The following is a 15,818-nucleotide window of genomic DNA, read 5'->3' as shown; positions in this document are numbered from 1 at the left end:
TATGATTTGTAAGGGACAAGAAAGAGATATTAGCTATTACTTGGCACTTTATCTTGGTCATTAAATGTCCATCCATTTGTAAGACATTTTCTTACTGCTTTCATAAGGCAATTTTGGTTTTTCTCCTCCCGAGGCATTATAAGTCACCAGAACAAGGGCTACCATTGCTCAAGGGAAAGAAGACTCCATTGTATTCAGAATTTATGTGAGATTTCATAGGATAGTATATTGCTTTTCTCATTTCTAGAGGCAAAGAGAGGCTTTGGGGAGAGATGTCCCATGTTGTTTCAAAAGAAAATAGTAGTTTATTCATTGGGTATTTTTTTAATTTGTTAAATAATATATACTGGGCATTAGGTTGAAGATGGTTCTCAGAATATATTACTGTTTTAATGAATGATATTTGAAAATACATTATAGTTTTTAAAAATTGTTTGAAAACTTTAGATTGAGTATTTGTTTCTCTTCTAAATATTGATGAATTTCTTTTTGGTTCCTGAGAGGAAGTGTAGCACAATGTAAAAAGCCTTGGATTTTGAACCCAGATAAAGTCCAATTCTGTCTCTCATTAAATATAGGGCCTTCTATGAATATCTACAAAATTGAATTTTTAGCACTTATGAAATAATGAATCACGTATTACTTTTATAAAGGCCATTTTTATCTTCTTCCACATTTTAATGTAGTTCCTAATGTAAAATGTTCACTTTCGCCAAATAGCTTATTGGTAGCTCTCTGAACCCATCTTAAAGTCAAAAGTGCTGGTAGCCAAGTAGGCTATTCTCTCTTTGAATTTTCTCAAATTACATACATGAGAGCATAAATTTCCCAATATCCTGTTACCATCCTCAGACTTCTATTTATGTAAATTATAAGTAGTCTTCGAATAACTTCATACGAATCTGAGACTTCAAGTAGGAAAATATAACATTGTAATTTATAGACATTATGGATTAGCTCAAAAAGTACTTAATGAAGATGGAAAAAAGGAAGAAGAGTCAGGATTTACATGGGCAGTGTCAGCAGGACTGGAAAGGGAAAGACGTTCTAGAGAAAAAAATATATATAAATGTAAAATTTCAGTAAAGTGCTGAAATGCTCAGAGAGTAGCTAAAGCACCACTTGACTGAAGATGGAGAATTTATACTGGGAAATATATCAGTTTGCAGCATTTTGGCTATGGATCACAATGTAATCAAAGGGGCATGTGTTGTGGCATTGTAGGGGTGTCCTGCCCATGCAGGAGGAGGGATCACTTGTACCTAGAGACATGTGAGAGCAGGGAGGGACCAAAGTGTAACAAGGAACTCAGACCTAGCCTTCTCCATCAATCACCTTTTTTCTTTTTTCTTCCAAAGAAGTCTTTTCAATTTTCTAGTACATATGGAAGAAAATGGCCACTGCCAACACCTCAATGGGTGACCACACTCTGGCTGTCAGGCCTGATTCCACATCCCCGGGGAGGGGATAGCAAGGTCGAGATTGACATGCATCTGTTACTCAACTGGCTGGCTTAGTGTGGCAGCCTTTTGGAGCAGAGGATTCCTAAAGCAGGGAGGAGACATTGGGCTTCGAAAGTCAAATGAATGGGTGTCTAATATCACATAAAGAAGACTACAAAATGTTCCCTGAAAGATAGGTTTTTTAACTCCTTCTGTTCTCTACACCCTAACACTAAGTCACCAGCCAGAGCTGTGGATCCATCTTTCTCAGTGACGCTTGTATCCTAAGCCTTCCTGTTCAATTCTTTACTACCATTCCAGTCCTGACTCCCCTCTGTACTATTGTAATCTCCTATGGATCTTCTGCCTCTAGACGTCCCCATGTACCATATGCCCCATGAAGTTTATCCTCATACCCTCTAGTTGGAAGTGCCATATTGCATACACTTCACTTCTCAGCCCCACACATTGTCAGTGGCTCCTCCTTATCCCAGAGGAAAGCCTAGCCTCCAGGAGCTCTCTGAGTGCCTGTCACAGTCTGGCCCTGGCTCTGTTTTCTCCTAGAATAAAAGGCTTGCTGCTTGACCTTTGCCCACAGCTTACTTATTCCCAGGATGTCCTCCTATTCCTGTTCAAATTTGGTCTTTCCTGCTCTACTCATCTAGATACAACCATTGAAGACCACTTCAACCACTCGTTCATTAAAACCATGTGACAGTTTCCTCCCTGGGCCTCCCGTAGCATCCTCTACATAACTGCATATTAGCAAGTTGTGTTTCCTGACAACTCCTCATAGCCCGGGAGCTTCCTTAGCAAATAGCCTTCCAGGAGCAGGACTAGGCCCATTGTAATAATTGCTTGGTGGGGATAAAGACATGCCAGTTCAAGACTGAGTCTCGGGTCAACTGCATCCCAGTTTGTCAGCATCATGTAGATGTTCTGAACTAGAACTTAAAGGACGGCGCCTGTGGCTCAGTGAGTAGGGCGCTGTCTCCATATGCCGAGGGTGGCGGGTTCAAACCCAGCCCCGGCCAAACTGCAACCAAAAAATAGCCGGGCGTTGCGGCGGGCACCTGTAGTCCCAGCTGCTGGGGAGGCTGAGGCAAGAGAATCGCGGAAGCCCAAGAGTTAGAGGTTGCTGTGAGCTGTGACATCATGGCACTCTACTCAAGGGCGGTACAGTGAGACTCTGTCTCTACAAAAAAAAAAAAAAAAGAGTGAATTTAAGGACAGAGCCTCTGGTGTAGCCAAGACATTTGAAGTCATATAATACAAATGTTCTAACACGTCCATAATCAGTTAAACTGTAGTCTAATCTACCTCATATTCACATATTTCAGATGAAAGAAAATTAAAGAAATAGTAAAATTAATGGAAATGAAAGGAATAGTTTGACTAAAAATCTTGTCCTTGGTAGAATTACTTAAGTGATTTCAAAGCAATTGACCCTGGTCTTTTCTAATGTAGGAAAATTCCACTTATACTATATAAAGATATTATAATTATTTGGCTAAAAAAAATAAGTGAAACCATCAGAATTTGGTACTCTCTGCAAATATTTTATTTTTAAGAAAATTAATAGGCCAATTCTGAATAATTTTAGAGAAAGTATAATTCTTCACTTTAATGAATATCCATGAGATAGGATTTCTCTGAATTTATTGTTTAAACTACTTGTGTATCACATTTTTCTGCAGTTTTAGCAAAGTCACCAGGACTAAGACACACACAGATGCCATGACGCATACAAATCGTACATACTACAGGGCGTGAGAAGTAAGCTGCAAAGAAAACTTCCCTGTGAGGAAAATCTTATCTCAGATTCTATTTCATATTTGTAATTCTGCCTTTATTTCATTGAATGCACATTTGATTTGCTCTCAACAACCTACCTTCTTTGTTAGGTTAAGGAAAAGACTTACTCAAGTCATATAAAAGATGAAAATATGTGCTGTCGAGTAAGCGAAGAAAAAAGGGAGTCATGTGAGTTCACAAAAGAAAGAGATGAATGTAAAGGGCAGCAGAGGGGAGGGCTTCAAGGAACAGGTGAGACCAGAGGGGCAGTAGACTTTGACAACATGCAACTGTGAACAAGCACGTCTTTCCAGCCAGGAGTAGGTTTGGTCCAGTAAGTTCAGGAAACATGTGTCAGTTCATTCCCTGTGCGCATCCAGTGCTGGGGACAGAGGAAAGTAGAAAAGGCCTTCAAAGATCAGTGGACACAGTTTGTAGTTGCATAGAAGAATTTAAAATTTAATAAGGGAAATATGAGTAGGAAAAGTAGAAAATTTTCAGGAAGACTGACTTCATTTAGAAGAATTCTTCAGGTGAAAAGTGGACACCCTCACCTTTGCCACCTTCTAAATTCATCTCCCCCATCCTCCCAGGATCTGGAAGTATTAGAATAAAAGAAGTTTCTCTTCATAAGAAAAAGAACATTCTGTACTTAAAAAAAAAAAAAAAAAACAGTAAGGGAGAAGGTAAAAGGGGAAAGAAAGAAAAAGAAGGGGGAGGAGGAGGAAGAGGAGGGTAAAAAGAAAAAGAGGTATGAGGAGCCAGAAAGATAGGTATAGATGTGGGCAGCACCGGTGCCTCAAAGGAGGAGGGCACTGGCCCCATATACCGGAGGTGGTGGGTTCAAACCTGGCCCTGGCAAAAGAAAAAGATGGGTATAGGTGAAGAAGAGCTGAGAAGCCTCAAATTCACCAGTGTGTGTGGGCTGAGGCTGGGGTCATGGGCAGGATTAGGCAGTGACCATGACCACAGAGACTGAGGGAGTTGTGTCCACTGTGAACTTGCAACTATTCTTCATCTCTCAGGGATGATTTGGATCACTGGACTCTGGACGATTGGTGTTGGGGATGATTAGAAACTGATGAATTTTGGGGGTGGATAGATGTAATCTAGCACCAAGATAGCATCTGCTGAACAAGTGCTCAGGAGGCAAAGGAAGCTGAGAAGTTATCTTTCTATGAATTTGCAGATGTCTGTGAAAAGACTGTGTACTTCACAAGCTTTGCCATTAGCAAAGCCCCAAGCCAATGATGGCGAGTTACCTAGCTGACATCTGGATTGTAAAGCAAAGTGGTTAAGACTAATGGAAGACTCTGGAATCAGGATCTCAAGGTTCAGATCCTAACTCTGCAACTTACCAGCTGTGTGACTTTGATATTAATGACATAATTAACTTGGGCTAATAACGGGATCTACCTCACAGGGTTGGTTATGGCTTGGAATTGCATGGAACTGTGGCTGACACATACTACCAAAATGTTCACTGTACTCAACAGTGAGTGAGGTGCTAACGTGGTTGCAGGTGAGTTTAATACCATCTAAGGTGACAGAAGTAGACAAAAGCTGTATTACACATAGACGAGCTTGAAGAGCTCTCAGAACTCTTTAGAGTTTATCCTAAGAAGAATGTTGAGCCCATTAGAGTTCTAAGCCACAGTGCTAGAAACTAATGGTTATTTTAGAAGTTTTACTTCAAAGGTTGAAAAATTATGTAAGAGGGATGCTAGGAGGGAGTCTTATTTTCATGGTAAATGTGGACATTTTAGGACCTGACTAGGGTGGTGGCAGTAGACATAAACACAAGAAATACAGCATTTGAAAATAGAAATACAGGCCTTGTTTATGCATGTTGCAGTGAAGGGAGAGTTACTGACGATGGCTGTAACAGCATCAGTAGTGGGGATTGTTTGCCTTGCCATTTTGCAAGCTCCTTGAAGGGAGAGTCATGTGTTACTTTTATATTAATACAGTCATCACCTCGTACAGCGCCTTACAGGATCCCTGCACTACAATACAGGCAGTCCTCAAGTTACAAACGTCCATCTGATGTATGGCTCACACAAACGGAGGCTATTTTCAGGTAATAGGTGACTATACCTGTTCCAGCTTACATCCAAATTCAAAGAACAAACCCACAGAACCAACCTCATTCCTAATCTGGGGACTGCCAGTACCCAGCTTTAAATGCTTGGTAACTAAAGGGTCTACGACAAGGTTTCAAGCAATACATTGAAATAACGGTGGAGCTATTGGCTAAAGCCAAGAAATGTGAGGAGATGTGTACATTGAGAAAGAAATGTGAGGAGTCCGGATTTCGGCAAATGGAGCTGCTGTTGTGGCAGGACGTCCAAGAGTGGAAACTGGGGGTGGGGAGAGAGAAGTTAGTCACAGGATACAGAGTTGCAGTGAGACGGGAAGAGTAGATTTCAGTCTACTGCACAGCATGGCAACTATAGTTAATAATAATGTAGTATGTATTTCAAAATTACTAAAAGAGTAGGTTTAAAGTGTCTAACCACAAAAGAATAAGTATCTCAGGAAATGCTTATGGTAATTACCATGATTATAATCATCCCACCATGTGTACATCTATCATACTATCACATTATACTCTACAAATACATATAATTATTATTTTTCCATTAAAAATAAGACAAAATTTAAGAAATAATTAAAAGAGAATTGGAAAGTAGTTGATAGAACCAGCAGAAATATAACTATTTCTCCAAAGATATTTATGTGTGCCTGTATGCATATATACATGTGTGTGGATCTGTATTTATGTTGTACATAAATCTAAGTAGTCTTACGACTATAAGATCATACATCAGGGAAAATGACCTCATGTAATATAAGCAATGGTTCATTCTCCTGTTGATAAACATTTTGTGTCTTGAAAAACTGTATGTTGATTGAGAGAAGTCATCTATGGGAAAGTCTTTTAAAAAGAAGAAACGTAACAGCCGGCTATTGTGGCAGGCGCCTGTAAGCCCAGCTACTTGGGAGGCTGAGGCAAGAGGATCACTTGAACCCATGAGTTTGAGGTTGCTGTGAGCTAAGACGCCATGTCACTGTACCAAGGGTGACCAAGTGAGACTCTATCTCAAAAAAAAAAAGAGAGAGAGAGAGAGAGTTTAAGACCAACATGAACATAGCAAGAACCCATCTCTACAAAAAATTAGAAAAACTAACTGGGCATACACTCCTGTCGGCCCCCTAGGCTGAGGTCTCCTGCCCACAGGCTGTCACACCACAAGTTGTGTAGTGATTCCACATCACCTCCTGCTGTCAGAGGGGACTAAGCTTTCTGAGAGGAGGAGTTCTGAGGTCAGATTCCTTCTCCCCATTGTGCTGCCACCATGTGACACCGACCATTTTATGGACATGCACACTAGACAGGGATGTGGTCATATCCCTCCCAGACAAGGCTCCACCCTCTGGAATCAAACTCACAGGTCCTTCACCCCTAGAATGTCCCATAAAAACACCACAGAAGTGTGCAGAGACTTCTGGCTTGTCCCAGCCCTCAGATCTTGAATTCACAGCAGCATACTGGCTCTTCAGCCATGCTGCTGTCCCAGGCAAAGGTAATCTCATCTCCCTGCATGGAACAGAAAGAAGCCTGAGCTATCCTAGCCTCGGCTATTATTCCTAGCACTGGCACACCAAAAGAAGTTACTGAGGCAAAGATAGAAATCAGTGGAAGATTATTAAAACAATAGACATTACTGGGGAAAAAAATGCAAATTACAGATGCATGAAAAAAATAAAAAAGAAGAAAGGTACAGGGATCAAGTTTTGGTGTTTCCCATATTATTGACACATCTTTACAAACTTCTCTTTCTTGTAACTTACCGACACACCTGCATATTACCTGTGTACACACATACCTCCCCGTAACATGGATGCTCCTTAAGGACAGGAAATGTTTTATCAGTTGTTTTCATTCCCATAGCCTATTTACTGCATTATACTTTTACCATAAATATTTTTCTGAATGCAAGAATAAATGAAAGAAATAACGTAACATTATTTAACAAAAGCCAAAGAACATAAGATTTTTCAAGAGGTGAGATGTTTCTCAACAGTAGAGTGAGCAATCGATAATATTACGTTAGGTCATTTTCACTGAAATAGGATCTTATAGTAATTAAATATCTAAATAAAAATCTGAATAAATTGCACCATTATATTTTAAAAAGGACTCTTTGGTACAGTCAAAAGGCACTTGGAGAGAAGTGATATTTTCTGAAAAGCAATTCTTAATGCACAGGAAAAATAACGATGAAAATTGCATTCTGCAAACATTTCACTGTGTAACAGATTTAAAATGCGTTTGTTTTCTGTTTCATACATATTTCTCAGAAGTAGGTTGACTAGTTAAAAAAATAGATATTATGACTCTTGGTAGACTTTATTTTTAAACCCCGTCAACCTGACTTTTGTAGGGCACTTCTTTGAATTTGCAGTCGTAGAAAGTGGATTCCATCATTTTAGAACATAGGGAAGAGCAACAAGCATAAACCTATTTAAATTAAAGATCATGTGCTTTGACAAGTTGAAATGTATTTTCAGGACAAGTTATTTCAAATGGTTTTACTTGCTGGCTACCTAGAAATAAAAGTTTATTTAAATGTCTGTCAACTGCACTTAACATGTTATTGATCTTTGGGAATATTTTATGCAACTTCTTCAAACTATTTTAAACTCCTGTCCATACTTGTTTCACATCTTCATTTTTATTACCCAAAGGTCACACTTCCTATTTCAAAAAACCGTAATGGTGATTTGTGCGACAGGTCTCAAGTAGTGACATGGATTAAATGCCTTATATTTATGTGATACCTGTATTGATCATAAATTCCTCCTCCCTTCAGGGTATATGTCTATGGGGTTAAATCTCAACTTTACTTGCTGTCAAGATTTTGCTCTTATCGCTGCTACTCCAGTGGAGAGCCAGACCGTTCAAAGATAATCATAGAGGGGAAGCCCATTCTGTTTCTTAGCAGTCACAGTGTCTGGTCTCCAAACTGAAAGACTTAGCACTGGTGAGTTTCATCCAAGCCACAGAAGGAGTCCAGCCAAAGGGGTCATCTGCACGAGAGGCCAGAGGAGATATCCTGACAGGTGACCCATAGTATTCAGGACATTTGGCAGAAGGTAACAGGTGAGCTGGAGGCACTGGGGTTATCAGGCAAAATCTTTTAGGATTCAATCATGGGTACTGGAGCATTCACTTGAAAAATGGAACTAATAGTCTGGCTGGCACGTAATACAGATCACCATTCTGAAACAGGCAGTAAGTTGTGTAAAGGATGATTGGGTCCAGAAGAGATCATTTGAGTCTTCATGTATAGTGTGTGAAGAATGTAGAGCTTGAAGGAATTATACGATTTGGTTAAATAAGTGGAAAATAGAGACATTCACGTTTTATCCCAATTTAAAGTAAAATATTTCAGTCCCTGAGATGATGTTTTAAAAGAGAGGTAGAATATGATTAAGAAGCTGGAAAGATATTCTACACTATTGTGCCTGGACAATAATTTTTTTCAAAGGCACACTGAGGTAGCCAGATATAACTACTCAATTTTGTATTTCTCTGATGGGTGTTTTTTTTTTTTTCTTCTATGATTAGTGCCTGATCATCTCTTTGAAAAAATGGTCCAGCCTTATTCCTCAGTCCCATCTTTGTATGTGTTTCCCGGCTGGCCCTGGAAGTCCTGTTTAGCTGTCACTACTTCTCACTGTCCCACTTGCAGGTGATAAAAAAGGGAATGTTGAAGGTCGACATTTTCAGCCATGTCATTATGCCCCCAGACACAGGGGATACCTGTACTTCAGGTCCGAATCTTATGCCCTTTTGACAGACATGCATCTCAAATATCCTTCCCCCAGATCAGATGAACCAATCCTTTGTAATACTTTTAATAGATAATGTCATGAAGTATTTGTATGAACTTCTGGAAATTTCCATGAACTTTTAAGAAATGATGATAAAGCTGGATTGGCGCCTGTAGTACAGTGGTTACGGCACCAGGAACGTAGTGGGTTCAAACCCAACCCGGACCAGCTAAAACAACTGCAACAACAACAACAAAAAATAGCTGGGCGTTGTGGCGGGTACCTGTAGTTCCAGCTACTTGGGAGGCTGAGGCAAGAGAATTGCTTAAGCCCAAGAGGTGGAGCTGTGAGGTCAACTGTGATGCTACAGCACTCTACCGAGGGTGACATAGTGAGACTCTGTTTAAAAAAAAAAAGGAAACAAATATGATGGTAAAGCTAAGAAACAAGTTAGAAAAAAAAAAATTGTAAGCAACAAGAAATCATGGAAACCAGCACAACAGTTCCCTGTAATTCAGAGTGTTCATTTGAAACTCATGCCTAAAATAAGAAATGAAAAAGAGGGGAACATCAAGGATCATTTTTTCACATTTTGAATTTTATAGTTGAAGTCCAGGAAAGTTCTGTCACTAGCTTAGGTCATAAAATCAGTCAGTGGCAGAGCTTGGAGGAAAAGCTGAGTCTTCTGAGCCCCCAACCCACTACCCTAAGTTGGACATGAAAGAAGCCTTGGGAAAGGTTGTCTAACAAGCGGTTCAATGCCTAGCGTAATTAGTTTAAAGGTGGGGTCCAACACCAGGAGACCAGAGTGAGAACCCTTATATTGCAAGTGAGGAACAAGCTACTAAGAATGTCAGAAGGGTGCAGTGAAAACACCACTGGACTCAAATAAGACGGGGACAGAGGGGGAGAAGCAGGTGGGAAGAACCCAAAGCTGGCATGCCCTGGGCACTCACTGTGTGCCGGGCACTTCCCTAGATGCTTAGGTCTATCTCACTTCATTTAATCTTACAAAACCTTGTTATAATGATATTATTGTCTATAATTTTACAAATGAACAAAAATGTGAATTTTCCAAGGCACATAGATAGGGTTTTGATTCAACAGAATGAGGATTAAAAAAAACAGTTCTTTCTGACTCCAGAGCCTATACATTTTTCATATCTTGTTGTATTGTTGTGCATATCAAACGAAATAACATACTGTGTGCAGATTGACAGGTGACAGGAAGCTGAGTGAATGATGGAGACACTCCAGCAGTAGACTAATGACTGGGCTGTACTTCTCAGTGGCAGCGTGACCTTGGTTACATTAATTCATTACTAGGAATCTTTGACAATATTTTTCCTGACCCATGTCATGGGACTTTCATGGTGATCAAAAAAAAAAAACTTGAAGTATGAAATTTTTGCATATCAAAGTTACATAATCTGGGTAGAAAAAATTAACTTGGTTGAAAAAAAGTTTTGGAATTATTCTTTGCATTCCAATTGATCTTTCAGATTTCCTTTGGTTGTTTTAGCTGAGGGAAATTATAATCTAATAAAGTGATGATATATAAAGAGTTTAGAGTCTGAAAAACAGCACATGTAGCCATAATCTTCAATTGGAAGAATATACTAAGGGAATGTGTCTCACTGTTACTTCATCATAAGAAACACCAGAACCTTTACACAGGCATGGGTTCTCTGGATAGCAGATCTCCAGAACTTAAGTGTGTAGTGGTGTCATTTACAGCATTATAGCTGTTTCTCGTGACCATAGTTACCTGTGTTAGAATCACCTGGGTGCTGCTTAAAAATGCAGGTTCTTGGGTTTTTCTCTTGAATCTAGCAGGATAAGCATCACTAGGGGATTTAGTCTAGAAATATGAGTTTTCAATTAGCCCAATCATGATTTCTCTAAAACTCACTACTCTCAGATAACACTGGCATAAGTGAACGTTTGCTGTTGCTTTGATTCCAATGGCTGTATGGAATAGAACCAAAAGAAAATTCTAAATTGCCAAATAGTGCTCTGAATTTATTGCATTTGGTGAAATTTGAGGCACTGTTCAGAATCTTGCATTTCTCCTATAAAATTGTATCATTTCTGTGGCACGTATTGTGAAAAGCTGAGAATATAAAACTATGTACCTGACACAGTTTTTCCAATTTTTGATGAAAATACATTATATCTATTTTATATATATAACATATAATATATGTGTTTATATATATATATATTTATCTCCCTGTGCTGAAATGGTATTTATGCCTGTTATGATAATAATGTATTGAATCTTCATCTGATTTCAATAGCTACGTACATTTATTTGACAACTTGAATAAAATCTAAAGTATAGAAATAGCATGCAACCTAAAAGGTATATATTTTTCAGTTTTATAATAAAATAACTTCATACACAAAAATAGTGTGTCTAAGAACAAAAGGAAGAAAAGCTGTTATTTATAGTGCCTCTCATCCCTTCCTGAACCTTCTGAAGAGGGTGGATGCCAAGGAAGAGGCTTTGTTTTAATGAACAGGGTGGAGGATGTGGATGTGAAATGAAGCAGCCTGGGGGCCTGGATGGGTGCTCCTGCCTAGGCAGTATCCAGAAGGTTGAAACGAGTTGTGGGGAAATAAAGAGAGAAGGCGTAGAGGTGACAACTGCCACAGCTAATAGAATTTGGGGCAGAGAGGATTTCAATAGAAGTTTGGCTCTTGTCACACGCAATCTTAAATCCTGCATTAAGCTTCCCAAGAAAATTTCAATTAAAATTTTTCCAATTCTTTTGGCATTGTTTTCCTCTGTGCACCATCCTTGCTTTATATTTAAGATGGACTTCTGGGTAAGAGTCAGAAGGACAAGGTCAGGTGGGCCAAGGCACATTCTGATGACACAGTACGAAAGCAGGGGGTCCTTATACGTGATGAGTGAGTGCAGAAGTAAGGTCTGGTGGGCGCACTCGCTTTATATTATGACTGCTGCTTAATTCAATATTTGGGATTGTTTTATGTTAAGTTTCTTGGCTCAAAACCAAATGATATGTCTGTTTTTAGATCCAGTTTTTCAAATCCCTTTCTCTGACTGCCCCCTCAGCATCTTCTGTGATTCTACCCTGGCCTCCCTTATCTTCTCATCCCAGTTGGCTTTTTTGTTTGTGTTTTCCAGGCAGTTCCACCTACTGCTTCTGCTGCATTTTAGACCTTGATATCCACCTGCCAACCAGCTATAATCACCTGTATGTTTCATGTGCATGTCTACATCCATCATGTCTGAAACTCATCTCTCATCAGTCCCTCTAACTTGGATCCATCCGGTCACTCAGGCCCAACACTAAACAACCATAAATCCAAGACGTCTCCTTCTTACTTATCTTCCAGTCTGTCAACAAGCCTATACATTATTTCTGATAAATAACTCTTGAATCTGTCCCTCATTTAGACCTTCATAACCTACACCTTAGTTCAAGTTACCATCAACTTTCACTTATGTTAGCATAATATCCTTTCCATTCTTTTGGTCCTACCCAATTTCTCCAAAGTAATTTTTTTAACCAAAAATATGATCCTCAAAATTCTTCAAATGAAAATTCCTTTGCATCCATACAAGGCATTTTATCATCTAGACTCTGCCTAGCTGCTGGCCCTCACCATCACATTCGCTCCCCTCCCCACCCTTTGTTGTCACAAGGAGACTCTCATTGTCCTGTGAGGTCTTTCTCAATTCATGTCTCGTTTTATGCTCTGCTCATTCTGAAATGCTTGTTGGCTACCTGGGCATGCCTTTTTGCTGATGCAGGCTTTTTTGCATATGCAATGAAAGGCACTCTCCCCACGGTGCACACTTGGCTGCCCCCAGTCATCCTTCAGCCCTGACCTTCATTGCTGTCCTCTCTGTGAAGCCTCACCTGCCTCTCTCAGATAAACTTCAGTGCTTCATTTCTGATATATCTGTGGCAGTTTCTAGATATTTCCATTATAGTTGTTTCACTGTTCCATTGAATTTGTTTGCATATATATAACTGTCTTGATAAAATGGTGTGAGAATTGTGTGCAATACCTGAAACACAGAGAATATTCAACAGACATTGGTTAAACTTAGACCAAGCCACCGACCTGGCGATTCATTGAGATGCAGTGCTTGCCTTTTCAATGAAAGATTTCTGGAATATTGTCAACTTGGAGCAATTTCATTTTTTTCATTTCTTTTTTTCTTTTTAAGGCTTGGGATCATGTACTTACATGAGCTACCTTTATAAATTTTCTATGTGAAAATCATATTTGAATTGATCAGAAACTGAAAAGCTTGTTCTCACAAGGCTTATGTACGTCGTATTAACATTAGACAATTTCTGCATTAAATTGAGTGTAGGCTCTAGAAGTGTTTATAATCTAATTCAATTTTCTTTGTATTTTACAAAACACAGCCATCACAGACCCAGAGAAGATTCTTTGTTCTTACTCTTCAATACATCCCTGAGCTCACTTCTGTTCAGATAAATTCTCTTAATTGAAAATGGTATTGTCCACGAGTTTCATTGGCATACCACATAGAGAGCTGTAAAAAAAAGGATAAAAGAGTGGCAAAACATGGGTATATGATTGCTCCTTCCTGTATTCTGAAGCAAGCTAGGAAAATTCTGGATGCAGGAAAAGATTCTGAGCATGGCAGACCCTGAGCATAGTGTATTCAATATGTAATTGTTTTCAACTTTGCTCACATCTAACAGCCTTTTTCTTTGTGATTTCTGCTTTTTATGTCTCTTCAAAAGAGACATGGAAGAACTAGAGAGAACATCTAAAGTCAGGAACCAGATGTTAAAAGACCCAGAGAGATGGTGGAGGGCGGGATTTGGGAAGGAACAAACCAGCTATGATTATGTATTTCAGAGACCATCTAGTGCAACAGAGAATGCAGCTATTCTGCATTGCATCAAAAGTCATATTAAGAACGGTGCATTGCATCAAATTCATCTTTCACTGTGACTTTTCCTTTATAAAACACCTCTGATTGTGTCACTTTCCTGTTTGGAATACTTACATGGCTTTCTGTTGTCACGAGGAGACTCTCATTGTCCTGTGAGGTCCTTCTCAATTCATGTCTCGTTTGGCAACCTCACCACATGACTTACCCAACATGCTGCCCAAATGAATGGTTTGGGTTTGATATTTCTTAAGACTCAACAGGTGCAGGTGTCTCCCCCACTTTGAACTTTTGGAGTTTCACAAGCTGTCTGTTCTACCAAAGCCTTCTTCCCTCTGGAGCCATTTGTCAAGCTCCAGTCAAGGTAGAGGCCCTGGGAGTCACCTTTTGTCATGATCCTCTCTTTAGAATATAGTCATTGTGACTTTACCCATAAAATAAATCATTTAAAAACCATAAAATAAATCATGGGGCAGCACCTGTGGCTCCAAGGAATAGGGCACCGGGCCCATATACCGGAGGTGGCAGGTTTAAACCTGGCCCCGGCCAAAAACTGCAAAAAAAACCCAATGATATATTTGTATTTGTATGTACTTACATATATAGCTATAGATATAAATATAGATATAGATATAGATATATTTACCAATTAGCTATACTCAAAGTACTGGGTTACAAAGATAAAATACATATCCTCTCTTCTAAGGTCCTCAATATCTCAAAAAAATAATGAAAATGTAATGGGAAAGATTTGTGAATATTTAAAAATTGAAGAGTGGATCACAACTATATGTCACATGTCAGCTATCATTGAAATTGGAGTGAATTTATAGTACTTTCAGACATAGAACTATCCTTAGTAACATAGTGTGTAGGAGGATAAATAAAAGAAGAAAATTAAACTTGTTTGAGATGGATAGAGGAATAGCAGGATTGTTTTTGGAATCCAGATGCATAATTTTGCCAGAATGATTAAGTGGACAATGTTTATGCTTCTGTTGAAAATCTGATCAGTGTCACATAGTCTGTTAACTAAGAGACACACTCATTTTCACTCATTTAGGGATCCTTACAGTGTTCAATAAAGCACCTGTGTGCTGTTGCATATCAAAAGGCAATGTGCTTAGTTCACCACTGAATGTCTTGGGATAATGAGCATGTTATAGTTTTTAGCATCTGTTATATTTATATTTCACTGTGGTTATTAGTGGGTAATTTTCCTGTCCACTGTGTAGAATAAGACTTTTTTTTCTTATTGTTACATAGCAATTTAAAGAAGGAGCTGTAGTTTTCCTAGCAGTAAATTACTCGAGTATATTGCGCTTAGACTCAGTCCTTTCAGTTATTAATGTGCTGTACAGCTCAAATTCTGAGTCAGAATTGCCAAGGTCAGAAGCCCCCAATATTTTAATTCTCTATCTCCAGAGCTGGCTAGTGAGCTGTTGTAGAATGCCCATTAAAGAAAATGCATCCTGCCACATTACACATGGTGAGTTTAATGTCCAGACCCAGGCTTGAACTTCTGTGACAGATTACAAATGTGTCTTTCTCTGTGGAGCAGTGAGCCGGTTAATTTCCAAACAGTAGACTTGTCAACCAAATGCAGTTTGATGTTATCTCTTAGTTGATCAGAAACCCTAGCCTTTTCTCAAGTTGATTAATGACCCTTTTATTCTTTCACTCTAGTACATCTTCAGAGTTGGTACTAATTGTATCAGTTATGGCTGATTTCCTCTGGAAGTTCTAAAACAGGGTATAACCCACTAGACCACGAACTCCTTGAGGGCATAGCTATCATATTCATCTTAGAATCACCACCATTTGCCCAGCGT

The 15,818-nt window shown here is 39.1% G+C and overlaps 1 protein-coding gene across 5 annotated transcripts in view; it reads left to right on the top strand.

The window, feature by feature from the left end:
* Positions 1-15,818, top strand: part of TMEM117 (transmembrane protein 117) — a 492,082-nt gene that overhangs the window by 422,494 nt on the left and 53,770 nt on the right. The gene's annotated exons all lie outside the window — the stretch shown is intronic.

This window comes from Nycticebus coucang, chromosome 12, assembly GCF_027406575.1.
Source record: "Nycticebus coucang isolate mNycCou1 chromosome 12, mNycCou1.pri, whole genome shotgun sequence".
Classification (NCBI taxonomy): domain Eukaryota; kingdom Metazoa; phylum Chordata; class Mammalia; order Primates; family Lorisidae; genus Nycticebus; species Nycticebus coucang.
This window is presented reverse-complemented; position numbering and strand designations above follow the sequence as displayed.